Source organism: Symphalangus syndactylus, chromosome 5 (genome assembly GCF_028878055.3).
Source record: "Symphalangus syndactylus isolate Jambi chromosome 5, NHGRI_mSymSyn1-v2.1_pri, whole genome shotgun sequence".
Lineage (NCBI taxonomy): Eukaryota > Metazoa > Chordata > Mammalia > Primates > Hylobatidae > Symphalangus > Symphalangus syndactylus.
The window spans coordinates 56,403,533-56,418,783 of record NC_072427.2 but is presented as its reverse complement, the minus strand read 5'-3'; the positions used below and the strand labels follow the sequence as shown (position 1 = coordinate 56,418,783).

The window sequence follows — 15,251 nt, the reverse complement described above, 5'->3', positions numbered from 1 at the left end:
GCCTATCTGAATGGTCTAACTTCAGAGTCCTCCTCTTGACCACCTCAATATATGCTCCCTTGTGTGATGACCTCACAACCACAGAAAATGTGAAACATGAAGGACTATGTGACAAAGAAAGTCTGAGGTCCCAATAAACTAATGGGTTAAAAATCATAATACAACCATCAAGGGATGCTAAGATCACTGGATGAAAATTAGCCAGGGAAGAGAATGTTCACAGGGCTTCAAAGTTTGCCCCATTGCTTACTAGTAAAAGACAAAGAATGTAAAAAGTGACTTTATAGGCTGGACGCGGTGGCTCACACCTGTAATTGCAGCATTTTGGGAGGCCAAGGCAGGTGGATCACCTGAGGTCAAGAGATCGAGACCATCCTAGCCTACATAGTAAAATCCCATCTCTACTAAAAATACAACAATTAGCTGGGTGTGGTGGCGGGCGCCTGTAGTCCCAGCTACTCGGGAGGCTGAGACAGGAGAATCGCTTGAATCCAGTAGGTGGAGGTTGCAGTGAGTCGAGATCGTGCCACTGCACTCCAGCCCAGCGACAGAGCGAGACTCCATCCCAAAAAAAAAAAAAAGTAACTTTATAAAGAGAACTCTTGCAGAAACGACCTTAGCCCAGTGAACAAACTTATCACCATGAGCCATGGTGTGCCCACTGATGTGCTGGAAAGAGAAATGGAGGAAATGTCTATCTTAGTCTAAGTATGAGGAAATAATCAGACAGGTCCAGATTGTGTAGCACTCCATAAAACAAGTGGCTCACTCTTCAAAGACGTCAACATCATGAAAGAGAAAAATGAAAGCAGGCCTTCAGTTCAGATAAAAAGAGACATAACTGAATTCAGTGAGTGATACTTAACTGAACACGAGACAGGGGAAAACAGCTATGATGAATATTTTGGGGACAATCAGGGGTATCTGGATAGGGACAACATATTTGGATATCACTTTATCAATATTATATTTCACAGTGGTAATGGTGCTATACTTTTGTAGAAGGTAGCTGTCTGTGTACTTAGGAGATGATGCCAAAGTGTGTCATGATGTCAGCAACTTACTATCAAATGATTCAGACAAAAAGAATCAAACATACACAAACACATATTTACCATCTGTGTGTGTCTGTTTGTGTATAAACAATTGGTAAATCTGGGTGAAGAATTACGGGTGTTCACTCTTCTATTCCTTCAAGTTTTCTGTAGAATTAAAGCTTATAAAATAAAAAATAGGCAACAAGGTATATAAAAATTTTTGTTCCAAGAGTCATAAAGCAAAAGAATGGCTATGCTCTCAGTCAGATTAAAATTGTATTTTTGGATAACAAGTAAAAGGAAACAGTAAAAGTAAAAATAATTAGTGTCTTAAGATAATGGCACTATTTTTCTTTTGCTTATAATATTTAAAAAATCAATAATGGTTGCAACAGATGACAAATTTTGCACTGGTATAAATCAAGCCACTTGTCAATCACTACAGTTGTTTTTTTTTTTTTCCTTTTAAAGAATAATGCCTATTATTCCAATCTCAAACTCTAATGCAGTATGAAATACATTTCATGACTCCTTCTCAATGAATCTTACACTTTATCTGGGCTTTAGATCTGATTTCCAGGGAGTCCACAGAATCACTACCAGCTCTATTGTCAGAGGCGGTGACTGCACTTGCCCCTTTGGCCTGCCACTAAGACCCCACGAACACAGGACTTACTTTTCAGACACCTGATTCTGGAGGTGTGTGGCAGTCAGGCATGCAGGCCAACACTGCACCGTCCCTGCTGGAAATGGCCCATTGTTGCCCCAGTGGAAGGTGAGACCACAGCGCCTGAGAACTCTGGAAAAGACAATGAGAATAAAAGAATGTTCACACTTCATGGGAAGTGAGAATCAACAATTTCAATTTAAGGATTAATTTTTTACATTTTAAAAATTAAATATTAATGTTTCAAATTTTAAAATGATTTAAAATATTTAACATGCATTTGAAATTGGCTGGTGAATCCCACACCCCTGAATCCCACTCCCAACACATGATCCCACCCTTTAATTTTTAAATGAATGTCCCATTAGGAGACAGATGAGGATCAATGGGAAAAGTCTCATCTGGTGGACTTAACAGACAGGAGGGTGGGCTCAGAGCCCCTAGAAGCTGATGTGCCAGGGGAGGGGACTGTGCTTCTCAGCGGGGCTCGAACACTGAACTCTGACTTCTGAGAATATGGAAGAGAGGTTCTGGGGGTGTGATCTGCAGGGAACCTCAAAGTGAGGGGGCTGTTCATATTCCACACAGTGGAAGTAGGTGCACCCCATCTCAACTGGGCATCGCTTAGGTCAGCCGATGTCTGTATATTTTTACCTTTTTAGGCCATTTATTTTATCTAATAACTTATACATAAAATTTAATTTTTACTCAGTCAAATAACATATATAACCTCTAATTTCCACATAGGATAAGGTCCCTAGTTCAATCTAACTCCCATCTCTTCCTCTGCTACCTGCTATATTTTGTTGAAATCATTTAAAATGTTGATTTGAAATTGCTTTTGATTTTTGTGTTCTACTTTCTTAGGAATCATAATTCTTAACAACTGCTTTAAGGTTCAGTTCTATATTATTACTTGTAACACAACTGTGTTTTGGTGTTTGCTAATTGATCATGAATAATTTGCATATCTCTCATTGGTCCTTTATTAATTTTTAATTTTACTAGAAGGCTTGAGTAGTACTTTCAAAATGATTTTGTAGGCAACAAATTTTCTGACTTCTAATGCAAAAGAACAGAATCAATAGCCAAGACAATCTTGAAGAAGAAGAATAAAGTTGGAAGTCTCACACATCTTGATTTCAAAACATACTATGAATGTATGGTAATCAAAGCATGTGGTGTGGGCATAAAGACAGATTTATAGTCCACACAAGGTAGACCAGAAATAAATCTTCAAATATATGGTTAAATTGTTTTCCACAAGGGTGCCACACATGGCCTCACATAAATAGCCAAAGGTTTTCCACAAGACCATTCCATGTGGAAAGGACAATCTTTTCAATAAATGGTGGTGGGAAAACTGCATATCCACATGCAAAATAATGAAGTTAGACTCTTACCTAACATTGTATGCAAAAATTAACTAAAAATGGATCAAAGACCTAAATGTAAGAGCTAAACCTATAAAACTCATACAGGAAAATAGTGAGGAAAAGCTTTATGAAACTGAATTTAACGATTATTTCTTGGGTATGACACCACTAAAAGAACAGGCAACAAAAGGAAAAACAGAAAAAATGGACTTCATCAAAATTAAAAACTTTTGTGTACCAAAGGACACTATCAACAAAGTGAAAAGGCAACCAACAGAATGACAGAAAATATTTGCAAATCATATATCTGATAAGGGATTAATATCCATAACATATACAGAACCCCTGTAACTCAACAAGAAGAACCTGAAAAAATGGAAAGATAGCCCATGCTCACGGATTAGAAGAATTAATATTGTTAAAATGTCTATATTAACCAAAGTGATTTACAGATTCAATGCAATTCCCATCAAAACACCAATGACATTCTTCACAGAAATAGAAAAAAGCCTGAAATTCATATGAAACCACAAAAGACCTTGAATAGCTAAAGTGATCTTGAGCAAAAAGAACAAAGCTAAAGGCATCATGGTTGTGTTTTCAAATGATATTACCAATCTATAGTAACCAAAAGAGCATGGTACTGGCATAGAAACAGACACATCAACCAACGGAACAGAACAGAGAATCTGCAAATAAATCCACACACAGCCAACTCAGTTTTGACAAAGGTGGCAAGAACACACACCGGGGAAAACACAGTCTCTTTAATAAATGGTGCTGAGAAAACCAAATATCCATATGTAGAAGAATGAAACTAGATCCTCATCTCATCATATACAGAAATCAACTCTAAAATGGATTAAAGGCTTAAATGTAAGACCTAAAATTATGGAACTACCAGAAGAAAACATTGGAGAAATACTTTAGGACATTGGTTTGGGCAAAGATTTTTGCATAAGACCTCAAAAAGACAACAATAGAAAAATGGGTTTATATCAAGCTAAAAAGCTTCTGCACAGGAAGTGAAACAACTAAGTGAAGGGACAATCTAGAGAAAGGGAGAAAATATCTGCAAACTTCCATCTGACAAGGGATTAATAACCAGATTATATAAGGAGCTCAAACAACTCAATAGCAAAAAAAACAAATAGTCTGATTAGAAAATTGGCAAATGGGCCGGGCGCGGTGGCTCACGCTTGTAATCCCAGCACTTTGGGAGGCCGAGGCGGGCGGATCACGAGGTCAGGAGATCGAGACCACGGTGAAACCCCGTCTCCACTAAAAATACAAAAAAATTAGCCGGGCGTGGTGGCGGGCGCCTGTAGTCCCAGCTACTCGGAGAGGCTGAGGCAGGAGAATGGCATGAACCCGGGAGGCGGAGCTTGCAGTGAGCCGAGATTGCGCCACTGCACTCCAGCCTGGGCGACAGAGCAAGACTCCGTCTCAAAAAAAAAAAAAAAAAAAAAAAAGAAAATTGGCAAATGACCTGAATAGATGTTTCTCAAAAGAAGACATACAAACAGCCAACGGGTATATGAAAAAATGCTCAATATCACTAATCACCAGGGAAATGCAAATTAAAACCACAATGAGATATCTCACTCTAGTTAGAACTGGCTATTATAAAAAAGACAAAAAATAACAGATGCTGGTAAGGATGTGGAGAAAGGGAATGTAAATTAGTACCACCATTATGGAAAACAGTATGGAGGTTCCTCAAGAAACTAAAAATAGAACGACCACATATCCAGGAATCCCAATTCTGAGTATATATTAAAAGGAAAGGAAATCAGTATATTGAAGAAATAGCTGCACTCCCATGTTTACTGCAGCACTGTCTGCAATAGCTGAAATGTAGAATCAACCTAAGTGTCCATCAATGGATGAATGGATAAAGTAAGTGTGGAATATATACAGAACGGAATATTACTCAACCATAAAAATAACGGAATCCTGTCATTTGCAGCATCATGGATGGAACTGGATGTCATTATGTTAAGTGAAATAAGCAAGGCACAGAAAGACAAATATCGCATGTTCTTACTCAAATGTGGGAGCAAAAAAAGTGGGTCTCAAAGAGGTAGAGAGTAGGTATATAGTGTTCACCAGGGGCTGAGAAGGGAAGTGGGGAGGAAGAGAAGTTGACTAATGGGTACCAACATGCAGTTACATAGAAGAAATACATTCTTGTGTTTGATAACATAGTAGGAAAATTATAGTTAACAATAAACTATTTCCTGGGTCCCTTTCTTTGTTCACATTTTTTCCCTCAGGAATTTTCAAAATTCCTGTTCTTTCCTGGCTCCACTCAAGACCCAGCTCAAATGCCATGTTTGTCATGAAGCTTACCTAAGAACAGCCTTTGACCCAGGGGTCCTGTCTCCCATGCTGGACTTGGTCCCCTGCACACCTCTGGGGTGTTCACTCCACAGACGTGCAGTCCCCCGGCTGAAAGAATGAAGGATGCCCCACCTCCCCCGCAACTAACAACCCTCACACACTTGCACTGGGACAGACACTTTTCCTGGCTTTATCTCTTGGTGGATGGCTTTATCCCTTAGTCTTCCTAAAAGCTTCAAGATAAGAGGGAGTTTCTAGGAAATGGGCTTTAATTCACACAGTGATCACTCGGTCTGTCTCTCAGGAAGGTGCAGGAGAGACGCTCAGGCCAGGTGTTCATCTCTGCCTCAGGCCTGCTGGTAAGTGGTTTTGTTTATGATTCCCTAATGGAACAAAAACTTACGGCATGTCCTGGCCAAATTTTCAGGAAATTTAAATTCAGGAGAAGTCTGTAACAACTTCTGGAAATAAAGAGGAGAGTCTCTTTTTTTTGTACTGTAAGATACTGTAAGTCCAAAATATGTCCGTAATGAATTATGTAAAGATCTGGAAGGCTGAAGTGCTTCTCGAAATGCCAATACCTCTAGAGGGAAATGCAAGAAAATAGCCATTGGGTAAAATAAGTTCAGATCCGCAACAAAACAAAAGGGAGGGGTAAGGCTATCAGCTAAACTAACGGTGGGATGAATGCTTCCTGCACATTTTAATCCTGGGGAGAACAGTAGTTTCTAAAACAAAACAGGCATTTTAGACCTGTATTCTGGCTCTGAAATGCAGAATGTGGCTGGATTGGATGTGGTGATGCCAGGCAGACCACCCTTCTCAAAGCCCCCAGTGCTGACAGTGGGCCCAGGGAGTGTGCTAACGCTGTGGACACACTGCATGTCTGGGGCGCTCCAGGTGAGAGCAGAGATCCAGGTTTGTAAGGTGCATGTGAAAGCCCAGAGAGTCTGTTCTAGCTGAATCCTCCTCTCCATCCGGCCCCTTGGTGTCACTGAAGGCCAGCATACACGGAAAACCCATCAGCCGGGCTTCCCCAGGTCTGGGATCAGTACCAGCCATGTCCCCTACTTCCCTATGGTCTAAAAAGCCACCACAGCTACTTTGTCCCTGCATCACCACAGGACTTGGGCTGTTCCAAAGGTCCTGGTGAAGATGAAAAGGGACCTCTGAAGATGCTCCAGGGACCTGAAGGACTCACTGCTCTAAGCTGACACTATTGTAAAGTAAAAATACAAGGCACTGAGAAGGACTCAAGATGAAGGCAGGACTACAGGATCAGAGATGCTTCCAGGACTGACTGTTGGGAAACAGCAGGTACAAAATGAGCAGCAGCTACCCAGCAGGGTGCCAAGTGACCTTAGTGACCGGAGTGGCACTCAGAAGCCATGACACTGCCCTCACAGAGCCAGTGGAGGGGGCCCACGCAGCGCAGGTGTGTGAAGGGTCAATAGGCACTGGCATGCTCTCTGGCATCCCATGGCTGGGAGCCTCCTCCCTCAGGCTACCTGGATCCTGGGCTCTTACCACTCTCCTTGTCCCCCACTCCTACCTAGGTTTTGCTGTCTTCTTTCATTCAGTTCTCCCTCTCCCTGTCATAACACCCCTCCACCCTTCACAAGCCCAGATCCCTCAATCCCCCTTCCCCCAGGAAACCTTTGCTCATCATTCAACCAAAAAACTTTCTGTAACACCAGTTTATTATTATCTACTCTCAGCAAGTTTCAAGAATTTTTAAGGATACATCATTACAATAGTTACCATGTTATAATAGTCCCCATATATCCCTTGAACTTATTTATCCTGCCTAAATGAAATTTGTATCCTTTGACCAACATCTAAACCCACCCCACCTCCCCCAGCACCTGGCCAACACCATTCTGCTCTCTGCTTCTATGAGTTCACCTTTTTCGGATTCCACACATAAGTGAGATCACGCAGTATTTGTCTTTCCGTGCCTGGCTTATTTCACTTAACATGATGCCCTCCAGGTTCATTCTTGCCGTACGTGACAGGATTTCATTCTTTTTATGACTGAATATTATCCATTGTGTATTTATACCACGTTTTACATTTTTTTTTTTTTTTTTGAGACAGAGTCTTGCTCTGTCGCCCAGGCTGGAGTGCAGTGGCGTTATCTCAGCTCACTGCAAGCTCCGCCTCACACCATTCTCCTGCCTCAGCCTCCTGAGTAGCTGGGACTACAGGCACCCACCACCACGCCTGGCTAATTTTTTGTATTTTTAGTAGACGGGGTTTCACCGCGTTAGCCAGGATGGTCTTGATCTCCTGACTTCGTGATCTGCCCACCTTGGCCTCCCAAAGTGCTGGGGTTACAGGCGTGAGCCACTGCCCCGGCCACGTTTTACATTTTCTTTATCCATTCATCTTTGGATAAGCACAGGGTGGTTCAATGTCTTGGCTATTGTGGATAGTGCTGCAGTGAACATAGGAGCGCAGATAACTCTTTGACATACTGATTTCATTTCCTTTGACTATATACCGTCAGTGGGATTGCTGGATTACATGGTAGTTCTAGTTTTATTTTACTGAGGAACTGCCACACTTTTTCCGTAATGGCTGCACTAATTTACATACCCACCAACACTGTACTAGTGTTCTCTTTTCTCCACACTTTCACCAACACGTATCTCTTCTCTTGTGGGTAACAGTCATCCAAACAGATATGAAGTGATTGATATTTCACTGTAGTCAGCTAGCAAAACTTTAGTTTATTATTTATTTGCATAAAATCCAGATCCTGCACAAACCAGCAACATTTTAATGAGCACTTACTATGCTAGGAGTTGTAGGCCATGAGGCAGAAATAAAGTTGAGTGGTTTTGCCGTCAAGAGCCCTGTAATCTCAAACAGGAGACAGACCTGGAGACCGACACCCGCAGCTCAGCCCGCTCCCTGGTCAACGCCTGAGATGCAGAGCAGCCCCAGTCCAAGGGAGTCACGGCTTGTCTCGTCATCTGCCTCCGGGGACAGGGAAGTCTTCAGCAAGAAGGAGATACTTGGCTTGGGCCTTCAACTCTAAATAAGAGTTCCCAGAAGGGTAAGGAGGGCAGAGGCCTCTGGTGTTTGCTGAGGGCCTATTCTGTGCCAGGCCTTCACTAGGCAGGCGTCGCTAACTTCTCTCAGGTAAATTCTCTCACACACACCTGAGGAAGAGGGGCTCAGGCACACACAGGCCTGTCCTACTGCCCCACGGAGGAGAATTCTCCGCAGAGAACCTCCAGTGCAGACACGGGTTGGGGGTGGGTGGCCTGCACATGAAGGAGTCCCCTGTGCAGGGGGTTGGGGAAGGATTTGGTGTAGCTGCGGGTGTGAGTGACAGGGCACAGGTTTGAGGGGGGCACAAGGGGCTGGGGGTGGACAGGCAGAATGGGCTGTCCCTACAGCACCATTACAGAGAACTCCTCTCCACAGAGGGGCAGCCGCTGGTGTGCTGAGGCCAGCAAGGGCTCAGGCCAGAAGCACATTTTGAGCGTGCCTGCTGGCAGCATGCTGGGGACTGCCAGTCTGGCAAGTCACAGGCAGCACCTAAATCTGCTGAAGGGAGAGGGTCTCTGCAGCTCTCCTGCAGTTCCCTCTGGTCTGAAATCTTGGCGCCTCCCCTGCACTAGGGCAGAATCTGGGCCCATCGCCTTCTCGCCATCTGGATGATGCCTGTGTGCCTCTGCACCCGGGCCCCATGTCCTCCACGGACTGTGCCTGCTCCACTCCCTCCCACACTTCCTGCATCCCTCACCAACATATTACACATATTCCACTCCATCCCAGTGTGGGAGCCAGCTCTTCAGCTCCAGAGAGACCTCAAAGGGCCTGTGTCCCAGTGCTCAGAGGCATGCGTCCTGGTGAGAGGTCAGACCCAACGGCTGCTGGTCCAGCACCCAGATGACTCAGAGGGACTCAGAGGGAGTAAGGGGAGTTCCCATGAGTAGCAGCCTCTGTCGCCCAGATCGGGGTGGGCGCCCACTTGGAGGGCCTGGGGCCAGGTGTCTGCAGCCTTTCAGAGCAAATGCAGCCAGGAGAGGAAAACAGGGGAGGAGTGGGGAGTCCAGGCATCTTGTTACTCAGCAAAAGCTGCCTTTGTGTCCAGGCATCAAGGTCAGAGAGAGGAGACTGCTTCTCCGTCACCCGTCCTGGGTGTGGGGTGGCCTCTGCTAACTTCTTCCCTGGGGGAACTGTAACTCTAAAATGTGTTCAAGTTTCCCAAGAGAAAGAGGGTGCTGGCTGCTCACCTCTGCTTCCTGACCTCACTGTTAACCCACCTTCTCAGAACCAAGATAAATCATCCCTTTTTTAGCTTCTACTTGCTTTCAATTGCCTAAGCACAACCAACATTGCATTTGATCCACATGCCAATCCCAGGGCCCAGTGACATGTCCAGGTGACCTGGGATTTCCCGAGTGGACTCCTCCCCTCCACCTGCCTCCTTCCCCAGGCAGCCCCTCCTCACCCTCAGGTTTAATGCTGCTACCTCCTTAGAAAGGCCCTCCTTGGCTGCCCTTTATGAATGTTTCTCAACCTTTGCTGTCACTCACTCACCCACATTACTTTCTGTGGCGTTAGCAATCACCCTGTTAATCTGTTTACTCGCATGCTGTCTGCTGAATCTTGCTAGGCTGCTATCCCATTCGGGTTGTGACCAGGGTCCGCCTGAAGCCCGGCCTCCAGGGGGCCACAAAGACCCAGCGTCTGTGGTTTTAGGGCTCAGGAGCCACAGAAGACAAGGGTTTCAGAAGAATGAGACTTAGAGCTACTTGGTGTTCAGGAGGTGAAACTGAAAAGATTCTTCTACCTGACCTTGAAGCAGAAGAGGATATTTCTGAGTGTCTCCTTGCACCAGGCATGCGCCATATTCTCTATCATTACATTTTCACAACAACCCCGTGCTGCAGGGGCTAGCTAGAATGCATACCTGCTTAAAGACCACCTCTCCTGAGCCCAGAGGAGTCAGACAACCTGCCCAGGGTCACACAACCAGTCACCTGCAACCTGAACAGCAAAGCCAATGAGCTGTGTTAGCATTACGCCACTTCTCGAAATGTGTTGAGATGTGAACAATGCTTTATTCCCGCTTGGTGAAGACACTGGTCACCTTATCTCCACAGCTCCTGAAGCCCCAGAGGCATCTCCACTATCTAAAAAGTCATTCCCTGATCATTGAGCCCACAGTCCTGCTACTGCTCCTCATCAGGCAGCTTCACTGATTTCCACCAGGACAGCAGCCAAGCATTGTTCCTTCCTCCAACTATACATATTCTTTCCTAACCCTTCCCTCCTGACCAAGGATATTTTCTATTTCAAAATCGTTAAAATTATGCTAGTGACAATTCCATCTTTTATTAAATATAATTTTTTTTTCAAACTAGGAATGGAAACAGTCCCTTATTCTCTGGTTATTTGTTCAAATTTTCACATCAAAGCTAAGCAGCTGAAACACATTTTACTCTAATACCTTGGCATTTATCCAACTTGGTCCCTTTCATTTATGTTCCTTCCCTGGTATCATGACCTATTGATACTTCTGCAAAGAGACCAGCAAGAGGGGTCCCAGAGAGTCATCCCTCCATCCCAGCTCTTCTGCTTCCAGTTGACCCAACCCATGTGGCACTGACAAACCTGAACGGTGGTTCTCAAAGTGGGGCCCCTGTCCCACAACATCAGCATTGTTGGAGACTTCCTAAAAATGCAAGTTCTCAGGCTCCACCTAGACCTGCTGAATTGGAAGTGGAGGCACTGCTCAGCAAGCTGTGTTTGCGCCAGCCCTCTGGGGTGGAGAACCACTGATCTAAAGGCTACAGAGGCCTGGGCCCCAGCCTCTGCTAATAGCTTCATCTTCTCTCTTTCTTCTTAGGCAGTCTCAGGAGCACATTTGTTCTCATTTCTCAGGAGACTCGCCTTTCACAGTTATCCCTTTGCTGCTCTCATACCTGCAAGCTCCTCCTCTCTAATCCTTTTCACTCCCAGCCTGTTTCAAGCACACCCGGGGGGCCGCTTGTTGTGAAGGCATCTGCCCTCCTGTCCCACAGAATCAGTTCCCGCCTCCCTTCTCCTGGTGGTGTTGCTGTGGCAGCGTACTTATTCTTTTTGAGCATCACATTGCCCCTTTTAAAAATAAGAGTAATGGTACCTATTTAACAGGATGGTGATAAGGACTTACTGAGATAACATTCATAGAGGGATGTGCCAGGAAGGTTCATTCCAGCAGCTCTGAAATTGGTCTGAGCTGCTTTGCTGAAGTACGAGACATTCTGCATCAAACTATGAAAGGCAGTGATTAATACTGTTTTTTTGTTTGTTTTTTTTTTTTTTTTTGAGACGGAGTCTCGCTTTGCCACCCAGGCTGGAGTGCAGTGGTGCGATCTCAGCTCACTGAAGCTCTGCCTCCTGAGTTCACGCCATTCTCCTGCCCCAGCCTCCCGAGTAGCTGCGACTACAAGCGCCTGCCACCACGCCTGGGTAATTTTTTGTAGTTTACTTAGTAGAGACGGGGTTTCACCATGTTAGCCAGGATGATCTCGATCTCCTGAACTCGTGATCCGCCCGCCTCGGCCTCCCAAAGTGCTGGGATTACAGGCGTGAGCCATCGCGCCCGGCCAATATTGTTGTTCTTTACCCGTGGGTCCGAGGTGAGTTTCAGGGTAGGTTCTGCCTGTTTGTCCTCATTGTTTATGGATGGCTGTGAGATTGATGTTTTGCACATGTCTGGGGAGGGGGCTCTGATGTTAGAGCTGCTCGTGTAGCAATAATGTGCTTATGTGACCAGAAGGCTGCAAAAAGCCCCACTGAGACTCCACTGGGCTGCTTGGATCTCAGGTGTTCCTTCCTTGCATGGGTAAGTGGTTCCGAGAGAGAAGACACATCTGGCTCAGGCCTGCAGAGGGAATACCATTGGAGGCAGCCCGTATTGGCCTCAGCGTGTCCACACTGCTTGCTGTGAGGCAGCCTTTGGATGCAGGGCAGGTCCTTGCCTTCATACTTGTTGTTCTATCACATCCTTTCTTGTCAATAAACCATAGACTTGTGAGCGTTGTCCTTCTAGGCCCTGTGAGTCTTCTTTAGCAATCGAATCTGTCTGACTGCGCTGTTAGTGGAGGTGACGTTACAGGCATGTTTCCCTCTGCATTATTAACAAAGAAAATTCCCCGTTGAACCGCTCCCAATAATTGCTGTCCACTTCTTTCTTCATCACTTACTGCATTCTCTGCACTCTTCTATCCCCTGCCTACATCTGGATTCCATCCCTACCACCTGACTGAAACCACAGCCACAGAAGTCACCCCCTGCTAATGATGGAATCACTGACCTTCTAGCTCTTAGTTAACACCGTGGCCATGGCTGCCATTGTGAACTGTTCCTTATACACGGCACCATCGTCCTTCATCTCCCCACGACTTCAGTTTGTCTCACTGATTCCTTTTAAAACAAACTATGGGTATTCTCCCAACTTTGTGCTTGGCTTGGCTCTTTCTGTTGGATAACTGATTTATACTCATTAAATATTCATAACACCTGTGTTCAGGTGACTCCCAAGTGGCCCTCTCTAGTCTTGTTCTCTCTTCCACCCTTTGCCCTGCTCTCTGATGGGATGTGCACTTATACGTCTCACAGGTACCTCAGATTTCTTAGAACCAAACCTGCCTTCCTTGCAAAACTTACCTGTTCTTCAAGTCAGTCAAGACTGAAAAACTGAATTCTCCCTTGACTTCGCCCTCTCCATCTCAATGAGTTCTGAACTTCAGATCTCTTTCTCTGTGAATCAGTCTTTCTCTTTTCCCCTGTCTCTTTCTCTGTATCTCTCACTCCTCACCTCTTCTCCCCAGTTCAGGCAATCATAAAATCATGATATTCATAGAGAATGGCCTTTTTCTGCTTTCCTTGTCCCTTGTATAAATGCCACCATCACAGGCCACCTGATATCATTCAGTGGTGTAAGAATATGTCTTGAGGATTTTCCTCTGAGCCCCCAAACCTTTCTCACTCAAAGGTGTGATGAGAAAAAGATACCTGCATCATAGTCTCAAAGTATCTCCTGCAAGATATTTACTAATGACAAATGGAAAAATGGTAACTTTGCACTAGAGAAACCTGGCAGATAGCACCTTAGTCAAGGGACCAAGGTCAACATGCCAGTAATAAGACATACCAATAGCATGTGCACCAGCACAGAAACAAGCAGAGCACATCAGTGGTCACCTTCCCTGTAGTGCACAGCCTCACCTCGATCTAGTTGTGAGAAAATATCAGACAAACCCAAATGGAAGGTCATTCTACCAAATAACTGACCAGTTCTCTTCAAAAGTATAAGGGTAATGACAAGGAAAGACTGAGGAACTGTCACAGATTAAAAGCAACTAATGAGACATGATAACCAAATGCAGTGTAGGACCTAGATTGGATTCTAGAACAGAAAGAGGACATTAGTGAGAAAAGTAGTGAAATTTTTGTAATGATGTTAGTAGAATAGTTAACACAGTTGTGTCGATGTTAATTCTCTGGTTTTGATAATAGTATTGTGGTTTCGTAAAGTGTTAACATTTGGGAAAACTGGGTGAAAGGTAAATGGGAACTCTAAACTTTTTACAATTTTTTCCTAACTTAAAAAATTATTATTTAAAATTATTATAATTTTAAAAAATATTTAAAATAAAAAGTTTTAAAAAGATGACACAAATGATCAATATCTGGAATGAAAAAGGAATATTGGCCCTGCAGGCATCAAAAGGATAATAAGGTAATATTATGAACAATTCTACATATACAAATTTAGCAACTTAGATGAAATGGACCAATTCCTTGAGAAGCCCAAACTACCTTAATTAATCTAATATGAAACCGGTCATTTGGATAGTCCTACAACTATGGAAAATTAAATTCAGAATTTAAAAGCCTCCCCCAAGCCGGGCGCGGTGGCTCACGCTTGTAATCCCAGCACTTTGGGAGGCCGAGGCGGGCGGATCACGAGGTCAGGAGATCGAGACCACGGTGAAACCCTGTCTCTACTAAAAATACAAAAAAATTAGCCGGGCGTGGTGGCGGGCACCTGTAGTCCCAGCTACTCGGAGAGGCTGAGGCAGGAGAGTGGCGTGAACCTGGGAGGTGGAGCTTGCAGTGAGCCGAGATTGCGCCACTGCACTCCAGCCTGGGCGACAGAGCGACACTCCGTCTCAAAAAAAAAAAGCCTCCCCCAAAGAAATGTCCAGGCCTAGATGGTTTCACTGGAGAATTCTACCAAACATTTAAATATGAATTAACACCAATTCTACTGTCTCTTCCAGAAAACAGAAGAAATGAAAACACTTTTCAACACTTCTATGAAGCCACAATTACTCTCATACCAAAACCAGACAAACCCAGTGTAAACAAATAAAACTACAGACCAATAACCCTCATGAATATAGATGCAAAAATCTTTAACAAAATATTGGCCGGGCACGGTGGCTCACGCTTGTAATCCCAGCACTGTGGGAGGCCGAGGCAGGCGGATCATGAGGTCAGGAGATCGAGACCACGGTGAAACCCTGTCTCTACTAAAAATACAAATATTAGCCGGGCGTGGTGGCAGGCACATGTAGTCCCAGCTACTCGGAGAGGCTGAGGCAGGAGAATGGCGTGAACCCGGGAGGCGGAGCTTGCAGTGAGCTGAGATTGCGCCACTGCACTCCAGCCTGGGCGACAGAGCAAGACTCCGTCTCAAAAAAAAAAAAAAGAAAAAAAAATTACTGATGGGATTCATCAATATTGAAAAGTAATTATATACCATTATCAAGTAGGTTTATTTTAGAAATGGAAGTCTGGTTTGATCTTCAAAAA

At 44.5% G+C, this 15,251-nt stretch overlaps 1 protein-coding gene across 7 annotated transcripts in view; it reads right to left on the bottom strand.

The window, feature by feature from the left end:
* Positions 1-15,251, bottom strand: part of OTUD7A (OTU deubiquitinase 7A) — a 397,910-nt gene that overhangs the window by 205,369 nt on the left and 177,290 nt on the right. For all 7 annotated transcript variants that reach the window (XM_055278535.2, XM_055278539.2, XM_063639043.1 and 4 more), the window contains one exon: positions 1,714-1,836. The gene's annotated coding sequence lies outside the window, so the exon portion shown is untranslated. The remainder of the gene's footprint in view (positions 1-1,713; positions 1,837-15,251) is intronic.